At 43.8% G+C, this 18,533-nt stretch overlaps 1 protein-coding gene across 2 annotated transcripts in view; it reads right to left on the bottom strand.

The window, feature by feature from the left end:
* TMEM125 (transmembrane protein 125) overlaps window positions 1–18,533 on the bottom strand; it is a 38,253-nt gene that overhangs the window by 8,157 nt on the left and 11,563 nt on the right. The window contains exon 1 of one of the 2 annotated variants that reach the window (XM_068242507.1): window positions 9,699–9,772. The exons of the other annotated variant lie outside the window; for it this stretch is intronic. The gene's annotated coding sequence lies outside the window, so the exon portion shown is untranslated. Of the gene's footprint in view, window positions 1–9,698; window positions 9,773–18,533 lie in introns of those variants that run through there. 2 annotated transcript variants of the gene reach the window in all.

Below are 18,533 nucleotides of genomic sequence, written 5' to 3'. Positions count from 1 at the left end.
TCAGCTTATTTTGGTTACAGCAGGTGGATGGTGGGATCCCAGGTGTGACTGGTGTGGTAGAAGTGTTGTTTGCGTGAGCCCAGCCGGCTGTGCAATATTTAAAGTGACACACAAGTGTCTATACAGTGTTTTCTACATTTCTGAATAAAGCTTTTTTGGTGAATATGTAGCAGGGTCTGACTTTACATTTACTTCTTTTCACTTGGCATCATGGGCGAACCGGGCCTGATCACTCTGATACTCCAGCTGTCCTTGCTAGGTTTTGGGGCTCCATGTAAAAGAGCTTTGGACCCCATGTAAAACTCGCACTTGGGCCTCAAGCTCCCTAGTTACACCACTGCATACAACCTACAAAAAGAGCGCAGCTGAAAACCTATGGCCAAATCATACAGTGTATGTATCAGACCCAAAAAAAACCCTGGAAAGTGTTCTGTATGGATATATTTTGTTGAACAAATGTATTTATAATCAGTTATAACTGTGTGTGCTGCATTTATCAGTATTTCCCAATCAGAGTACAGACTGCATCCAATCATGCTGATCACAAAGTGTATGATAACCTAAAAACTACTGAGTTGGTCAATAACCTGGTGAATAGTACAACAAGGAATTACAAGGTGTACTGGGCAGTAACCCATAGCAACCAGGTTCATATTTGATTACAGTGCTTTGCAGTGAATACCTGACAGTTCCTGTGATCCATATAAAACTAGCCACCTGCTGTACAATTTTATGCAATCTTACCAATATCTATGTGGTGGACAGCCCACTTAAAGCAAACCTAAAGCGAAAATAAACTTAGGAGAGATAGAATTGTATATGTAGTACAGCTAAGTAACAAAACATTAATACCAAAGAAAAGAGTCTCAGGGCTGGTGCACACCAAGCGGCTTTTTCAGCGTTTCTGCAGCCGCTTGCGGCTGTGGATCCGCTTGGTCAATGTATCTCAATGGGGTGGTGCACACTAGAGCAGGAGGCATTTTGCAGAAACGAAAAATGCCGGGGTGAGGCATTTTTTGGATTGTGGATGCGTTTCTGCCTCAATGTTAAGTATAGGAAAAACGCAAACCGCTCTGAAAAACGCCTGTTCAGAGCGGTTGTGCCGGCGTTTTTGTTACAGAAGCTGTTCAGTAACAGCTTTACTGTAACAATATATGAAATCTACTATACTGAAATCCGCTGCAGCAATCCGCAAAACGCTAGCAAAACGCCATAGAGAAAAGAAGAAGAAAAAGCGTTTCAAAATCTGCTAGCATTTTGCGGATCTGCTAGCGGTTTTTGGTGCGCACCGGGCCTCATATTGGTTTCCTTGTCTTGGTTGACAGAGTTAGATGGACCCTGGGAAAAAATTACTCTACATATTATGAGAAGTGTTTGGGCAGGCGAGTGAGTAGAGGATTTCTTTTTTTCTGTTTTCTATTTTCTTCCTTTTTCTTTGCTCTCTTTTTCTTTTCTTTTTTTTTTTTTTTTTTTTTTTTGCTTCCTTACTTCTTATTTTTTTCTTTTTTTGTTTTGTTTTCTTTCTTTTTCCCCTTTCTTTTATTTTATCATATTGACCGAAATATTTGTGCAGTAAAATTAAGATGAGTTGTAATATTAACCAAAGAGTATGTTATTTAGATATTATGATCTTCTGTACTAGATTATTTATCTATAAAATGGGAATGATCAGATTTAGAAATAAGAGAGCACTGTCATATTGTTGTAAGATACTTGATATCTGAATAGGATGTTTTTCTATGGTCTGAATTGGAATGTCAATGTTGATAGTGGTGTTAAAACTTTTTCTTGATTTATATTAATACAATCTAATTAAAAAATATTGGTTTCCAGTCCAGGAAGAGTTGAAAAAAACTTCAGTTATCTATGCAAAAGAGCTTCTCTGAGCTCTTCACCGAATAAAGTCCTGTTTTCTGAAGTACTTAAATATCAAAGAAACAGTGAGAGACAGCTTGATATAAGGTTTTACTGCAGGAAAGTTCAAAGGGTCTTTTTTCTGTTTTTTTCATAGTTTAAAAAAGTGTTTTTAAAAGAGTGTTGTTTCTAAACTGCAAATATGACAGAACGATGCAATGTTATAAAAAAAAGCTATATAACTGAAAATAAAAATATCAGACTCTTTCTTTGCTACTAACGTTCTAGTCCTTATCCGTACTACACATACAATTCATTATATCACACGTTCAGGTTTACTTTAAGCAATCTAATCTATCTCATTAATGGTGGCCACTAATGGTCCAATCTTTATCATCCAAACTTACCATTTCTATGTAATATGAGGGAAGGCCTAAATCATCCATTCAATATATTCACTCAGTTTACCCTAATGGTGCCCATACACAGTAGTACAATAAAAACATTAGATTTTCCCGTTTATTCGACTAAAACGATCGAATGAAAGTTGAAAAGAATCTTTTTTCGATCAAGAAAAGCGAATGACTATCCCATTTTTTCAATAAAAATCTGATCAGACAAGTTGGAAAAATCTTTATATTCGATCTAACGGAATAATCGAACAAAATGATCTAATCAATAAAAAATTAAAAAATTGTACCATGTATGGGCAACTTTATAGTACATGAATTTGGTAAAATTGGATGTAAAATATTTTATTGTTAGTGGCCACCTTTATGCTGGGCAGCACGATACATTTTTCCACTTGATTTTCCATCCGATGTTTTTTTCTGATCGATTCTGCGCTCGATCTCGTATCTTTTCTTATCCTTTTCCATTTGCTTCAATGAAAAATCGACCCAAAAAAACGATCGGAAGGAATATCGGACATATCGGAAATGATCTATCGAACCCATCTATCGGGGGTAAAAACGTATGGTGTGTACCCAGCATAAGCCTCATGATACTTGAGTGTTGATTAGATGGTACATTAGATTGAGACGTGTGACTATTCTCTGCTGTGATTGGCTAATGACACACTTGTTGCAGTGCAGTCCTCTGTACGCCTACATCAAAAAAGGGCGTCAGGAAAAAAGGGCGCGTGGTGTAAACGATAAGCAGTATTATCGTTTTTAAAAATATTGTGTAGAATTTCGTTTACAAATAGTGTTTTAAGAATTTATAAATCATTAAATAATGTGTATGAAATCGGCAATTCTTAAAACGTTAATCTTCCCAGTTTCTAAACTGAAACTTATAATTACGTTTGTTAAAAAAACAGTAATATTTGTTTAAACATTATAAATATATATTGTTATGAATAATCTTGATTTGTCATTTATTATTATAATAAAATGTGAAAATATTGTTTATAACAATGATATTAATATAAGTACATTCATAATAACTGTTGATTAGTATTATTAAAATTGTACTAAAACTATACCTAACCCTACTCTCACACAGAACCCTCCCTGTACCTATCCCTAACCCCTAGACCCCCTGGTGGTGCCTAAACCTAAGACCCCCCTGGTGGTGCCTAAACCTAAGACCCCCCTGGTGGTGCCTAAACCTAAGACTCCCCTGGTGGTGCCTAAATCTAAGACTCCCCTGGTGGTGCCTAAACCTAAGACTCCCCTGGTTGTGCCTAAACCTAAGACCCCCCTGGTGGTGCCTAAACCTAAGACTCCCCTGGGGGTGCCTAAACCTAAGACCCCCCTGGTGGTGCCTAAACCTAAGACCCCCCTGGGGGTGCCTAAACCTAAGACTCCCCTGGTGGTGCCGAAACCTAAGACCCCCCTGGTGGTGCCTAAACCTAAGACCCCCTATGGATAATAATGTTTTACAAACATTAATAAATAAAACATTTAAATAAAAAAAATTTAAATTTTTTTTTGAGTTGATAATAATGTTTTAGAAATGTTTTACAAATAGTGATTGTAAAAAATATATTGCAATTTACGTTACGTACTGATCGCTTTATTTTGTGAATAATAATGTTTTACAAACAGTAAGGGTTAAAATGTTAAATAATGTTTTAATAAAACAGGATAAATATGTTTAGTATTTTTATAAACGTTATTCGTCACAGGCTCATTTTGTAAAGTTAAATCATCACAATCACAGTTATAAAACATTAAAAATCTCCGGGCGCCGTTTGTAAAACGTTAATAATCTCCGGCGCCTTTTTTTCCCTGTTCGGCGCCCATTAAACGATATCTATAATGGGAGTGAATGGGGCGCCCTTTTTGTCGACTTGTCTCATGCGCCCAAATCTCCTGCTTCCCCTCTGTACAGCTTGACAGGCACAATATTCTAACACCCTCTTCTGTGTACCATCTACTTTTTCATACACTGTACACTGAGCTTTGCTATCTGCCTAGTAACACAGGTGTGTTGTATTGTGTGGGGCTCGTACGTCTTTAGAATCATGCAATGAGGTATACAGTAGATTGGTGCCCAATGAATAATTAACGATAATATGACTAAGCCATCCAGAAAGCTCTGGACATGTCAGGATCCCTCTAAGTCTAGGTACTTACCTGCCTTCTGCAGAGTCCTGTGTGGGTCGCACGGTGACTGGTCTGGGCATGAAGGTGCCAGCAGGAGTAGTGGAGTACAGCAAACACGTGGCAGAGAGGATGGAGCAGAGCAGTGCCAGGACTGGCTGATAGGGGGTTACTTACCAGTGATAGTGGGGGAGAAGCAGAGGACCCCAGGGTACCAGCAATACTGAGGTAGGGCAGGACTGGCGGGGAGGTCCCAGGAAAAGCAGGGGGGCACCACCGAAACTTAGCAGGAGAGGCTGATCTTCTTTCATTACTGTCACTAAGTGTGACTCTTGTCACCAGCTGCTCTCCCTGTCACCAAGTCACTCTGCCTGGACTGTGACAATGGATGGGAGGAGTGTCCTGTAACCATTTGTATTCCATGTACAGCAACTCAGGATATGGGGAGTCCAGAGACAGGAAGCTTAAAGCACAAAACTGACGTCTCTAACATCATGGGGGCAGCTGGCCCGGGATGCTGTGACTGTGGCCTATCAAATGTCTTTTTATTTGATAATTTTATTATACTTAGTACTTTTAGTAAAATGTTGTTGTTACGTCTATTCTAATCATCATTCTTGTTGTTGTTGTATTGCTACACTTACAGTGAGTGCATAGACATGCAGTCATTGCAGAACGGGCCACACCTCTGATTTATAAGGGTATAAACTGGAAACACAAGAAGAATTTGAAAGCAGCCATTTTGATTACCTTTCAAAAATTCCAGCTGTAATGCTGGCTTGTTTAGGCCCCGTTCACATCAGAGCGATTAGCGGGTGATTCCCACTAATCGCTAAACCGCTAGCGCTTTTAAAAGCTATGGCAGTGATCTCACTGGCGCCGATTGTGGGCGATTTGCAATTAGTGCCAATCGCAAAACACGTTACATGCAGCATTTTGCTGCAATTCTGGAGCGATCGCAGTACAGTGCTTATAAAGCGCTGACCGCAATCAGTCTGAATCGCCGAAGTGTGAGCAGTGATTCTACCGTGCTAATTGCTACCATTTTGAGATTTGTAGTGTGAATGGGCCCTAACAGTGGATCTTAAAGGGGAACTGAAGAGAGAGGTATATGGAGGCTGCCATGTTTATTTCCATTTAAGCAATACCAGTTGCCTGGCAGCCCTGCTGATCCTCTGCCTGTAATACTATTAGCCATAGCCCCCGAACAAGCATGCAGCAGATCAGGTGTTTCAGACTTTAAAGTCAGATCTGACAAGACTAGCTGCATGCTTGTTTCTGGTGTTATTCAGATACTACTGCAGAGAAATAGACAAGCAGGGCTGCCAGGCAACTGGTATTGATTACAAGGAAATAAATATGGCAGCCTCCGTATACCTCTTACTTCAGTTCCCCTTTAACTCTTGCAAAGGACAAAAGGAAAACATCGAGAAAAGCACCTTGTACGTATTTGGAGAGTTTAGCCCAGTGGTCCTCAAATGCGGCCCCCCCGAATGTGCCTGAATGCGGCCCCTGAGGCTTTTTCACTGCCACCCAAACACAAAATGTATAGCCTTCAACTTTAAATATCAGCGGCCCACATATAAATTAGCAGTGCTGGCACCACCCATCCACATACTGTAGAAGCCAGTGAGCAGTCATTTGCTGGCTTCCAATCAGGTTCATCAGGTGACACTGCTGTCCAACTGGATAGCCGGTTGTCACCTGGGTAAGCTTCACTGTCTGGTGCACAAAGACGTTCTTCGGGCACCGCATGAAAACTTTCTCCGAGCATAATTGCGGGGGCTGGGAATCAATACCTAGATTCAATGTAATGTTTTTCAACATTATTTTATGTATGTTCCGGCCCCCCAGCAGTATCAAGTATGTTGACCTGGTCCTTGACAGAAAAAGTTTGAGGACCCCTGGTTTAGCCTGTCGAATTCCACCTCAACTATAGCTAATCACTACTGTAATTTGATCTCTCAGCTGTATCAACTGCCTGCCTAGGTAAAGCAGCTAATTTGCAAACAGAGGATGTTAACCCTATATCTGTTTCCATGAAAGCAGGAAGTTGACACACTGCAGATTTATTGCAGGATTTGTGTCAGCTGTAACAAAGATTTTTTTTTCTTCAGGGCTCATTCACACTAGAGGCGTATTCGGGCTTTTTTCAAGTGCGGGCAATTTTTTAAATCGCCCCCAAAACGCTGGTGTAATGAATCTCTATGAGAAGCTTCATATCAGCGCGGTTCATGCGCTGTGCGTTCAGCAAAGCGGTGCCTGGATCATTTTTGAGGCGATTTTGCCTCAATAGAAGATATAGGAAAACGCAAAATGCTGACAAAATTGCTTTGTGCAGTGATTGCATTCGCGTTTTTAAGAATAAATACATTGTATTTATTCTTTTCCGGGTCAAAGAGTTCACTTCCTGACTTGCGTCAGCTAGTGAAAAAACGCAATCGCTCTGAAAAAACCTTTATTGAAGCACTTTACAAAAACCGCAGCGCCCACCCGAGCGCCGGGAGGAGAAAAAAAAATCTCCTCAAAAAACGCTAAACGCGAACACTAAAGTGAGAGGAATGCAATGTGAACCAAGAGTATCCAAGCCGAAGCTCAGGTACACAACATCAGATATTTAATAAACAAAAGGCTGCGCCACCTCACATGCGCAATTAATGATACTCAAAAATGACTTCCAATACAAGCTATGTGAGTTTGCTATGGTAAGGCCCATCCAAACAGTCCACTGCACTCTCACTCTTCGGTCTGTATGTTGTCCACCTATAAAATAAACAAAGTGCACATCGCGTAATACTGCCTGGCAACTACAACACACTCCTCCGTGCAGTGTGAACCAAGTTCTATTCATTTGACGAGAGTAACTAATCACCGCAGCTACAAGAGGGCATGGAACACTGTTCTTGTTTTCAAAAAATTGGGAAATGATTTCCAGTGAGGAAAAGCTGACATTTTCAGAGGCTTCAAGGGCAAAATGGGACAGACGTAAATGCTTTTAGTTTTGTGGAGTTATTATTTAGTATTTATATAGCACCGACATCTTCCGCAGCGCTGTACAGAGTATATTGTCCTGTCACTTAACTGTCCCTCAGATGGGCTCCAATTTTCTAATCCCTGCCATAGTCATATGCCAATGTATGTATCAAGTAGTGTATGTACCACAGTCGAGGGACAATTTTAGGGGGCAGCCAGTTAACTTATCTATATGTTTTTGGGATGTGGGAGGAAACTGGAGTGCCTGGAGAAAACTTATGCAGACACATGGAGAACATACAAACTCCTTGCAGATAGTGCCCTGGCTGGGATTCAATCCGGGGACCCAGCCATGCAAGGCAAGAGTGAAAACCACTACACCACCGTGCTGACTATTTACTATAGTTCCAGGTGAAACTATAGTAAATATTTCCCAGTGCTCACATCCAAACCATAAAAGCCTTTTGTGTTATTTCATAAATTTACTAAAAGGGTTAATAGACTGTGTTTGGGTCCACTGGCAATTAGGATATGAGGCAATCGCTGCATCGCCTCGCATCCCTCCGCAAGTACTTCCTGTTGTCTTCTGGACAACTGGATGTGGCGTCATGCTGCTTCCTGTCGGCGGCTATGGGGATCGAATGCGTGCTGCGGAAAACTGCAGCATGCTATCCATAAATTCTCCCGCGTCGCATCGCACCAGATCACGTAGGTAAATTCATGTCAATGGAAACTACTCCATTGACGTGAATTGGTTGCAGTTTCCTAGCGTTGCCATGCGGAGCGGTTTCCGCATTGCAACCGGTCTAGTGGAAACAGGCCCTGTTTACTGGAAAGGTTATCAAGTACATGTTGCTGATGTTTATCACCATTGCTCAAGCTCCTCAGATTGTTCTTTGAACACTAATTGCAGTTAATAAAACTGAGTAAACAGAACACAGAGCGTTTGTGTCAAAACAGCATGTTACGTACAATTCTGAACTAAAGGGTATACTGTGTCGTACAAATATTTGAAGAAATATACTTTTCTTTAACGTCCCTAGCGTTCTGGACGAGAGGTGACTGCTCAGACCCCGCTGGGCCGAGTTGAATAATTTTTTTTTAAAACACGCAGCAAGCACTTTGCTTGCTGCGTGCCTTACCCGATCGCCGCCGCCCGCCGCGATGCAGGGCCCCCCCCCAGGCGAGACCTCATGCGCTGCCTGGCCAATCAGTGCCAGGCAGCGCTGAGGGGTGGATCGGGTCTCCCTGTGATGTCACAACGTCGCCATGGCGACGGGGGAAGCCCTCCAGAACGGGATTTCCGGACGGGCCATTGCGCCGGCGGCGATCGGAGGGGTGGGTGGGACGCCACAGGGAGGGGGGAATCATGTAGCTAGCGCTAGGCTAGCTACATGAAAAATAAAAAAAAAATATGTGCAAAAAACGGAATCAGAACGCCAGGCAGGTTTTAATAAACGATCACGCTAGGGAAGGAGGTAGTTTCGGGAGGATGGAACACAGCGCTGAGTGCCGCGGCAACAGGCGGCCAACCGGGTAACTTAATCCTCTCTGCTCCAAGAACATACGTGAGTACAGTTTAGTTTCTCGAGAATCTGTGCTCTCTCATCCCTAAAGCATACTACATTCTAGTCAAAACACTACACAACGGGGTATACAGTATTTACTAAAGAACAGTAAACTTAAAGAGGAACTCCAGCCTAAACAAACATACTGTCATTAACCACTTAACGACAGGCGTCGGCGGGTCGTTAGTGGTATAGCATGGAAGCGGCCTTTCCATGCCAGTTCACGGAGACTGTCTCCGTGAACAGTGTGCGAGCCGCCGATCGCGGCTCGCACGCATAATGTAAACATCCGGGGAAGAAATCCCCGCTGTTTACATCACACGGCGCTGCTGCGCAGCAGCGCCGTGACGTAGATCGGCGATCCCCGCCCTCTGATCGGCCGGGGATCGCCGGCATCTGATAGGCAGAAGCCTATCATATCAGGCGCAGGACGGAACTCCGTCCTGCGCCACTCACAGGGTAAGGGAGAGGGAGGGAAAGCCGGGGAGGGCGGAAAGCGCTCCGGAGGGGGGCTTTGAAGAGCCCCCCCCCGGAAAGTGCGGGTAGCCGGCGGCGATCAGACCCCATCAGCAGGACATCCCCCTAGTGGGGAAAAAAGGGGGGAAGTCTAATCGCTCTGGCTATTTCCTGATCGGTGCTGCGGGCTGGAGAGTCCACGCAGCACCGATCAGAAGAAACTACCCTGGTCCTTAAGTGGTTAAGTTACATTAGTTATGTTAATTAAAATAGATAAGTAATATAATATTTTACCCACACTGTTTTAAAAGAACAGGCAAATGTTTGATTTCATGATGGCAGCCATCTTTTTGGTTGAAAGGAGGTGACAGGGAGCATGAGACACAGTTCCCACTGTCCTGTGTCCTGAGTACCTCTCCCAGTTGCTAGGCAACGTGAATAACAACATAGGAAATCCCATCATGCTCTGCACAGCATCAGGGAAAAAAAAAAAAAAAAAAAAAAATAATCAGTGGCGTAGCTAAGGAGCTGTGAGCCCCAGTGGAAGTATTACATGGGCCCCCCCAAGCACTCTATACATAACAATTGATATGACGCACCAAAGCCTGCCAAGGACAACTACAGTGTCAGAGGTGCAAGAAGGGGATGGGGAACAGTTTGTTAGTGATTACCACTATTCAAATCATCTATAGAAGTGATTATTACCAGCACAGGACCAATAGAAAGCTAATACTGTGATAGAGGGTGGACCCTTCGGGGCCTCTCAGGCCCAAGGGCCCCGATGCGGTCACTACCTCTGCACCCCCTATTGCTACGCCCCTGCTAGTAATCACTAGATGTATGTTCACCTGCAAGGTGATGAGGGGGAAGGTTGTATTTTACTTACCTGGGGCATCTTCCAGCCTCTTGTAACCTTACTGGTCCCTCGTTTTTCTCCAGGTCCAGTTGTGGGTTACTGTGCATGCATGGCCCTGGCTATGTGCCTCATTCGTTTTCCCATGGCGACAGCATCCAGCAGCACATGCTTAGATCAAGGAGGGGCATGCCCCGGTCGCACATGCGCAGTAGTATGCGACGGGCAATCTTACGGAGGGGCACAGTAGCGCAGAGAGGAAACCAAGGGACCAGTAAGGCTACAGGGGGCTTAAAGAAGGAAAGTAAAATAGAATGTAAAATTATAGTTCTAAAATTACATTGCAAAAACACTTGGAGGAATGCCGACACAGGGAGGACATACGTACTATGGGAGGTGTATTAGGTTGTGAGCTCCCCCTCTGATCTTCAGTGTGCATTGTAAAGTGCAGCATAATATGCTGGCACAATATAAATAACAACTGAATTAACATTACAGAGGCCAAAAATCCTGGCAGGGTGACTGATAATTAAGAATTATTACTCACAATTCACTTGTGCTCAGGGCCGGGCCGAGGCATAGGCTGGAGAGGCTCCAGCCTCAGGGCGCAGTGTAGGAGGGGGCGCATAATTCATTCAGCTGTCATTCCTAATTGTGTTTGAAGCAGAAAGAAATAAGAAAAGGGGATACATGCAGTGGCGTAGCTTTGGAGCTGTGGGCCCCGATGCAAGTTTTACATTGGGGCCCCCCAAGCACTCTATACATACATACATACATACGGCGCACCAAAACCTGCCAAGGACAACTACAGTGTCAAAGTTGCAAGAAGGGGATGGGGAACAGCTTGTTAATGATTACCACTATTCAAAGTGTCTATAGAAGTGATTATTACCAGCACAGGACCAATAGAGAGCTAATACTGCATTTGAGGGAGGGCCCTTTGGGGCCCCTCTGGCCCAAGGGCCCCGATGCGGTCGCTACCGCTGCAACCCCTATTGCTACGCCCCTGGATACATGGCAGTGACTGCAAGCCATAGAACTAGATATTAAGGTGTTGGGGAGGTTGTGGGCCCTGTGGCACCTCTTAGTCTAATAGCAATCAGTGTGTGATGGCTGGGGTGGTAGGGATGGAGGGGCGCACTTTGGTGTCTCAGCCTTGGGTGCTGGAGGACCTTGTCCCGGCTCTGCTTGTGCTAACTACCGTATATAAAAAAGGAATAATGCTGAGAGTTGGGTTCAAAAGGGGTCAGTCCAGGCGAGGCTAGAATAAAAGTCAATCAAAGGCCAATATTGGGATATAATATTGAGTAAGTTTGCACAGATAAGGCACTAGGTTTGGTGGTATGATTTTTTTTCCAGATTTTAGGGTCTAAAAGCGATGCAATTTTTAGCACACTTTCAGACCCTAAAAGATTTGCAGCAGCCCAGCATTTACTCACCTTCCTGGGATCCAGCACTGCAATTCTCCTTCCGTCCTCTGGGCAGCGTTGTAACTCTGTAGTGAGATTGCCAACTGTCATCATCACGACAAACAGCAGTCTCTCCAGAGGGATGCAGAGCCTCTGAGGACAGGAAGGAGAATGGCTACCGACGGGTGGATCCTCCGGGAGGTGAGTTGAAACGCCCTCTGAGCGCTGCACTCTACATAGAGCTTCCGGCGGCTACCACAAGTCAGGATCGGGGTTACCACTCTGAGCTGCGGTTTTCCGCCCCGAGCCTAACTTGGGGTAACAGTGTACCCGAAGGGAAACAAAGTGCCCAGTTTGGGTACTTACCTAAGTAGAGGGAAGCCTATGGATAATCCAGAGGCTTCCCCCATTGGGACAACCCCACGACTCTTAAAGTTCATTGAGCCCTTGTTGACAGATCACGGCTGCACTGCACAAGTGCCTGAGCGGTAGCACAGAGCCAAATGGGCGCAGCTGTTTCAGACCAGCGGTAGTTCCATGCCACTGCGCTACTTCCATGCTACTGCACAGATGCTCATTCATGTAATGGATCGTGGCTGCGAGCTTGGGGGAGGTTATAGCGTTGAAATGGAGGAGGATGGATGCTGACCGAAGTAAGCATGTGACTTTTTCTTTTTTTTAATGTCACAGGTTTGCTTTAAGCCTTGCAATGAAAAAAATAACAAGGGCACAGTCAAGTTCTAACCAGGCATGATTAAGCCCATTTTGAGGCGACGTTTATCTTGCAAGGTTTTCAAGGTAGAGTGAAAGTTTATTTCGACCATTTTATCTTTTACATCTAGCAATAGGTACAGACTAACCAGCAAGCTCATGGTGACCCAGAACTCATTGGAGTGTGTAAGGGGCTACAAATGGTCCTAAAAGCCCCCATACTTAAATGCTATGGAAAACAAAAGTTTGCTTTATTAAAACAGCATCTAGCAATGCGATAGTGTGCGTTGTGATGTAATGCCACCAGAAACATTTAATCGCATGACGCAAGAGGTTTCCCATCAAGTTAATTAATACTAGTGCCGCTCATTTGTACTGAAACACAACTTTCTGCTGTCATACCGTGCGTCGCAACGCATGCACAAAATTGGGTTCGTACATGCGTTAGCTAGTGGGAAAGGGCCCTTAGAAGGAGTGGTACTGTATGTACCCATGTTTATCTTATCACATGTTCGTTCTGATACCCTTTAAAGGGGAACTGAAGTAAGATGTATACGGAGGCTGCCATATTTATTTCCTTTTACTCAATACCAGTTGCCTGGCAGCCCTACTGGTCTATTTCTCTGCAGTAGTATCTGAATAACACCAGAAACAAGCATGCAGCTAGTCTTGTCAGATCTGACTTTAAAGTCTGAAACACCTGATCTGCTGCATGCTTGTTCAGGGGCTATGGCTAATAGTATTAGAGGCAGATGATCAGCAGGGCTGCCAGGCAACTGGTATTGCTTAAAAGGCAATCCCCCCATTCAGACATCCTAGGCTAAAATGTATCTCTACTAACTATAATGTCCTATTAAACTCTGAGCATATTGTAATAACAGGCGATGGGATTGTTGTTCTGGATGGTGAATTGTTATGGCTACATTCAACAGAACTTCCTCCGAAAAGTTTTTTAAACTCCTAAAAACACAACAATAACTTTGTCTGAATTCTTTGGGCTTGTTTTGTAATGTCGCTGCCCCACTCTGTGCTAACTATAGAAACTCTTTGATTTGCGGACTTCCTGATTGAACATTAACAGAAATATCTGAAAATCTCACAGCAGCTCTTTGTTGTTTAATTTAGTGACTTATTGGAATCCCCGAAACTGGTCTCTAAAAAGTAATCTATTACATCTAATTGTGGGTACAGTTAAAAATGGCGCAGAGTGAATAATGGCGCACCGTTCTGACCAATAATAAAACGCTATTTACCATTTTAGTGTAAATACAGTAGTCACATGACGTGCTATGTAGTCACAGCGGAAGAAGAGGAAGCCTCTACCGCCGGCTGCAAAAGAGCATTAGGTATGTATTTGCCGGAAAACTGAGTGAAAACTGATCCGATCAATCATTGATCAGATCCGTTTTCACTTTCCATTTGGCAATGTGCACAGAGCCATCCGGATCCGGTGAAGCGGAGACCGTATCTGCTCACCGGATCTGTTTGGCTCACAGTTGTAGATGTGAACCGGGCCTTATTCTGTCTAAACACAGCCTGTACCTATTTTCCTTAAGCAGCACGGTGGCATAGTGGTTAGCACTCGCGCCTTGCAGCGCTGGGTCCCTGGTTAGAATCCCAGCCAGGTCAACATCTGCAAGAAGTTTGTAAGTTCTCCCTGTGTCTGTGTGGGTTTTCTCCGGGCACTCAAGTTTCCTCCCATATCCCAAAAACATACAGATAATTGGCTTCCCCCTAAAAATTGGCCCTAAACAACGATACATACACTACACAGCACTTACATAGAGATACGACTATGGTAGGGCTTAGATTGTGAGCCCCTTTGAGGGACAGTTAGTGACAAGACTATATATACTCTGTAAAGTACAGCGTAAGATGTTGGTGCTATATAAATACTAATAATAAGCCTGGTACACAATTTCAATTATGATTGACCAATTTTACCACCTCCATTTAGTATGAGGATTTACTTCCACAATCTGCTCATAGTATTCAACATCTGTTGGAGGTAGATATATGGCTCCCTATACTGATGGGAGGTGGTCATCTGACTACTTATAGTTGGGGGAGGGGGAGGGGTGATGCTGTTGGTCGGGCAGCTGGTGACAGTGGGCCTTGGGAAATAAAAAGTACAAATCCGGCCCTGGTTATGGTGACAACAAAATCAACTGCCGCAAAACTAAATGTATCCTGGAAGGGAATGTGATATAGGGGTTATAGTTGTGTCTGCTAGGATTAGTGTTAGGTGTCTGTATAGGGTTAATGTAAGGGGGTATGTTAGTGTCTGGAGTAAGAATATATTTAATTTATGGGGAGGGAGAGAGAGTTTAGGGTTAGACATCAATTAGGACATCAATTAGGAACTAACATTAAAGAGAATTTGTACTGTCTGATTTGTACAATAAAAAACATACCAATCGAGTCACTGTGATCTCCTAGATCCCTCTTTTTTGTTTTTGCGCTCCCCGCTGCGATCCTGGCTTTTAATCGCCAGTTTTAGGCACACACACCTACACTAATATGTGTGTATGCATGTGTGTGTATATATACACGATTAGTCACAGTTTCTCAGAACGTGACAGGCAGCTCCCTCCCCCCTCAGCCTCACAAACTGCATCACAGACAAGCTAAAACTGAGAGCAGAGACACTGTCTGTGGGGAATAAACAAAGCACACAGGAGTGAGCCTGGAGGGGGTGTGCATAACTTGTATTCATTACAACAGAGGCAGCCCATTCCTCCCTGGGTCAACAAAGCTTGACAAAGAAAAGAAGATAGATATATTACAGAGACAGTGAAACTAGAAAATGCTGCAGTAATCCAGACCATATTAGAACAGGTATAGAAACTTATAGGATAGAAGAAATAAGGCTGAAAATGTTGTTACAGAGTCTCTTTAAAGAGGAACTGTCGAGAAAATCTTAAAATTTAAAACACATACAAATAAGAAGTACATTTCTCCCAGAGTAAAATGAGCCATAAATTACTTTTCTCCCATGTTGCTGTCACTTACAGTAGGTAGTAGAAATCGGACATTACCATCAAATTCTGGGCTAGTCCATCTCTTCATGGGGGATTGTCAGTATGGCCTTTATTCTTTAAAAAGAAATTCCCTGAAAATGATTAATACAAAGCTGCTGGCCAGCCTCCCTGCTAGCTGCACAATTCAAAAATAAAGAGAACCCTGAGAACCCCCCTATGAGAACATGGGCTAGTCCAAAATCTGTCGGTAATGTCAGATTTCTACTACCTACTGTAAGTGACAGCAACATAGGAGAAAAGTAATTTATGGCTCATTTTACTTGGGGAGAAATTTACTTCTTATTTGTATGTGTTTTAAATTTTAAGATTTTCGCAACAGTTCCTCTTTAAGGGGTTGCTGGTAAAGCAGAAATTAAGGCTAGGCATCAGAAGTTAGTATTGTTGTTATTATTAATAGTTTGAACCAGATACTTTAGCAGTCAATGGAGGGATAATAATAATAATAATAATAAATAAATGTATAATAATTTATTATACATTTATTATTATTATTATTATCCCTCCATTGACTGCTAAAGTATCTGGTTCAAACTAATAACACCATCATACAAAGCTCTTCATAAGCTATGCCCGCGATACTTTTCTTCATCAATCTCCAGATACCATCCCTCACGGAACCTTCACCCCTCCCACAAGACCCTCTTGTCATCCAGCTTGGCTTCCTCCTTTTACGCTCACATCCAAGACTTCTCGCGTGTGTCACCTATCCTTTGCAACTCTTTCCCATAGCTTGCCTGTCTGTCATGCTCTGAGGCTGGAAATGTTCAAACGCACCCTCAAGACACACCTCTTTGTGTTTTTGAGGAACCCTCTCGTTTGTAAGATCTCAAGGGCATGGACTTCCCCCAGGGTTTCCGGTTTCTATTGCATTACCAAATAAACATGTACCAGTATTAGTAATATTTTTAAACTACTAGGGCCGGTTCTAGACTTTTTGCTGCCTGAGGCAAACTTGTGAGAATCCCACCACTACCACCACCAATTTGAAGTGATCACACAGCACTTGGAAATTTTCACCCTCAGTATAGGTAGGTAGCCAGTTTTAGGTGCTCCCTGTATAGGGTAGCCAGGTACAGTTGCCCCCAGTAAAGGTAGCCAGTATAGCTGCCCCAGTATAGTTACCCCAGTATAGGTAGTAATTTTGCCCCAGTATAGGTAGTATAGTTGCCCCAGTATAGGTAGCTAGTATAGTTGCCCCAGTGTAGGTAGAATAATTGCCCCAGAATAGGTAGCTAGTATAGTTGCCCCAGTATAGCTAGCCTGGTATAGTTGACCCCAGTATAGGTATTATATGGCAGCACGGTGGCGTAGTGGTTAGCACTCTTGCCTTGCAAGCGCTGGGTGTCTGGATCGAATCCCAGCCAGGTCAACATCTGAAAGGAGTTTGTATATTCTCCCCATGGCACTCCAGTTTCCTCCCACATCCCCAAAAACATACAGATAGGTTAATTGGCTTCCCCAAAATTGGCCCTAGACTACGATACACACACTACACTAGACATATGACTATGGTAGGATTAGATTGTGAGCCCCTCAGAGGGAAAGTTAGTGACAAGACTATAATACTCTGTACAGCGCTGCCGAAGATGTTGGTGCTATATAAATACTAAATAATTATTATTTAGTATTTATATAGCGCCGACATATTACGCAGCGCTGTACAATGTATATATATATATCTTGTTGCCCCAGTATAGGTATTTAGTATAGTTGCTCCCAGTATAGGTAGTATAGTTGCCCCAGTATAGGTAGTATTGTTGCCCCCACTAAATGGCCAGCCGGCTCTCCCCTCCTCCATGCGGCCACCGTTCATTTTACCTTCTGAGCTGGCGGCTTCCTATGATAGTCCCTGGCCCCATCGCCTCCGTCATAGAAGTGAGTCAGAGCAGCGCGACCCGGCTGCTGTGTGCAGAGGAAGGAAGCAGGTCAGTGTTTCCCCTGGTAATGGTGATATACAGGAAGTTCAGGGAGCTGCTGTCCTGCTTCCTTCCTCTGCACACAGCAGCCGGGCCACGCTGCTCTCACTTCTATGAAGGAGGCGATGGGGCCAGGGTCAATAATAGCAAGTGGCTGCCGACTCAGAAGGTAGTACAAGTGGCGGCCACGGCGAGGGAGGTGGGGGAGGCGGACAAGATGCCGCTCCAGTGCCCATGCCGCCTGACGCAAATGCGTCACTTGGCGTCAGGGGTGGGACGGTTGTACAAATGTACAAATAAATCAATTGTATGTATTTGTACTTGTGTTGCTGGATGTCACAATTGTATAGTGTGTATGCTCCCCATTAGTATATGTTTTTGTACAGTGTACAGCGCTGCGGAATATGTTGGCACTATATAAATAAAAAAATAATTAAAAAAAGTAATACTGATTTACTGTATATACCACTAACATCTTTCAGTGCACTTTACGTTTATCACTCTATTTGCACATCATAGTCAACAGATGATTATTGCAAAAATGTATGCAAACACGGTCCAATACATGCATTTCCTCAATTGAATACTACAAAAGGCAAATGTAAATGACATTGGTCTCAATTCACTAAGATCATGCTGGAGATAATAAGGCAAGAGAAAACGTACCACCACACAGTAAGAGAGTTATCTTATCTCTTCATTCCTTAAGTTACCTCCTCTGTAGTTTTCACACTCAGTTATTTAACAGCCTGTCTTTAACTTTAGAATGCTGGAGTTATTTTAAGGATTGAAGAGTTAACTTAAAGGGAAGGTTTAGGGACTATGAAATAAAAATAAAAATCCTTATCCACTTACCTGGGGCTTCCTCCAGCCCGTGGCAGGCAGGAGGTGCCCTCGGCGCCGCTCCGCAGGCTCCCGGTGGCCGACCCGACCTGCCCAGGTCGGGCCTCTTCTGCGCTCCATTCTGCGTTTCACGCCACCGTGCTGACATCATCGGACGTCCTCCGGGCTGTACTGCGCAGGCTCAGAACTACTGAGCCTGCGCAGTACAGCCTGGAGGACGTCCGATGACGTCAGCGCGCCGGGGTGGAACGCAGAATGGAGTGCAGAAGAGGCCCAACCTGGCTGCCGGCCTGGCCAGGTCGGGTCGGCCACCGGAGACCACCGTGAGCCTGCGGAGCGGCGCCGAGGGCACCTCCTGCC

The sequence above is a fragment of the Hyperolius riggenbachi genome, chromosome 6 (genome assembly GCF_040937935.1).
Source record: "Hyperolius riggenbachi isolate aHypRig1 chromosome 6, aHypRig1.pri, whole genome shotgun sequence".
Lineage (NCBI taxonomy): Eukaryota > Metazoa > Chordata > Amphibia > Anura > Hyperoliidae > Hyperolius > Hyperolius riggenbachi.
The sequence above is the reverse complement of the archived record's forward strand: the minus strand, read 5'-3'. Positions and strand labels throughout refer to the sequence as shown.